This window comes from Chrysochloris asiatica, unplaced genomic scaffold (assembly GCF_000296735.1).
Source record: "Chrysochloris asiatica unplaced genomic scaffold, ChrAsi1.0 scaffold00057, whole genome shotgun sequence".
Classification (NCBI taxonomy): domain Eukaryota; kingdom Metazoa; phylum Chordata; class Mammalia; order Afrosoricida; family Chrysochloridae; genus Chrysochloris; species Chrysochloris asiatica.
In genome coordinates, this window is record NW_006408575.1 from 14,149,399 (window position 1) to 14,151,105 (window position 1,707).

General features: G+C 35.7%; 1 pseudogene; it reads left to right on the forward strand.

Annotated features, from left to right (window-relative positions):
- The window catches only part of LOC102813930, a 6,791-nt pseudogene extending 5,444 nt beyond the window's left edge, over window positions 1–1,347 (forward strand).
- The last annotated feature ends 360 nt before the right edge of the window (window positions 1,348–1,707 follow it).

A 1,707-nucleotide genomic window follows, 5' to 3' on the forward strand; every position in this document is an offset into this window, starting at 1 on the left:
AGAGAGAGAGAGAGTAAAATCCACCTAATTCCCAGCCTGCTTCATATCAGAGACAACTTTTAGTTACTAGGTCAGGCAGTAAAATTAAAGGTAAAGGACCAAGATGTTATCGAACTCCTTCTAGATCCAGATCAGGGGATTTCAGACTTACTGAAACTCTTCTATATTGGAAGCCAGAGATGCACAGAGCTCAAAGAATGAGAGTATCAGGTGGTGAAATATGGATCAGAGGGGATAAGAATAAATTAAATGAAATCAAAGAAGTCCAGTTAGAGTTAAAGAGAGAAAAATAACTGATCATAGACATGTGTCTGAGAGTCCAAACACAAAAAGCAAAACAGGAAAAAAGGTTTAAGATCATACGTCTAGTAGCAAAGACTGAGACATCAAAAGAAAGTCTGAAAAAGATGATAAGTATAATAAGAACAAAGTAAAGGGCCAAATCTAAACGTAGGAGTAAGAGCGAAGAGAAATCCAAGAGTAAGGAACAAGATTCAAAGCGTAATAGATATGAAGAGAAGAAGATAAGATCAAGGAAAAAGAAAGGGATCAGGATCAGGATAATGCTAAAGAAAAAGAAAAGCAGCCGATTCTAAAGGAAAAGACCAGGAAAGGAGTACAAGTAAAGAGAAGTCTAAAGAGATAGAATAAAAAATAATGAGCACAACCATAATAAAAGTAAAGAAAAAAGATAGACATGCACAGTCTAGGAGTAGAGAACATGCTATATCTAAAGGCAAGCACCGTTACAATAGACGGACAATGGAATGGAGCAGAAGTAGGGACAAGAGCAAAAGAGTGACACCTGGAAGCCAAGAAAGAGATCATAGCTGAACCACGGATTATCATCAATACAAAGAGCAGGAGTGCAAGAAACAAGAAGGTCATAAAGCAGAAAAAAGAAGAGCAATCCCAGGAAGGTCAAGAAGTAAAGATAGAAGGAGAGGGAGAGATTCACAGAGCTCACAGAGAGAAGAGAGGCAAAGAAGAAACAAAGAAAAATACAGAAACCAAGAAAGTAGGAGTTCACACAAAAAAGAAAATTCTGAGAGGGACAAATGACTGCACTTTAAAAGTCATCATCATAATAGCTCACCTAATAATGGGGGTGGGGAGGGGAAGGCTGATAGAGATCAGAGTCTGTTCTCAAAAATTAAACAAAGCAGTAAGAACAATGAATTCAAGCCCTCTACACTGAAAACCAAGGAGGATGAGAAGACCAGATCCTCAGTGGAAAAAGGTACCAACCAAAAATCAAAGGTTCAAGAAAATGACCACATACATGACAAAAATAAAAAATTTGATCATGAATCATGCCCTAGAATAGATGAAGACAAAAGTAGATAAGTGAGGTGTATAAACTTATTTTCATTCTGTCTCAATTTTAAGTTCTAGAAACTTGTTTCCTGACTTCATTGTTTTATGTTTGTGTTCTTTTGTTTTTGTATTTTTTTAAATGTGGACTTCATTTAGTTGATCTTTTGATAATTTGTACTGCTAAAGTTTTAATAAACTTGAAAAAAAATCATAGGGAAGAAAAAAATAGAATAAGTAAACAGAACAATTAATTGTGCTCACGAGGAATCCGAACATAGGCCAAGAGGCAGGTGTTCAAACAGAACAAGGGACCATTGAATGGTTTAAAATTAGGAAAGGTGTACATACTTGCACCATACTTACTCAATTTGTATGTTGAGTAAATAATGT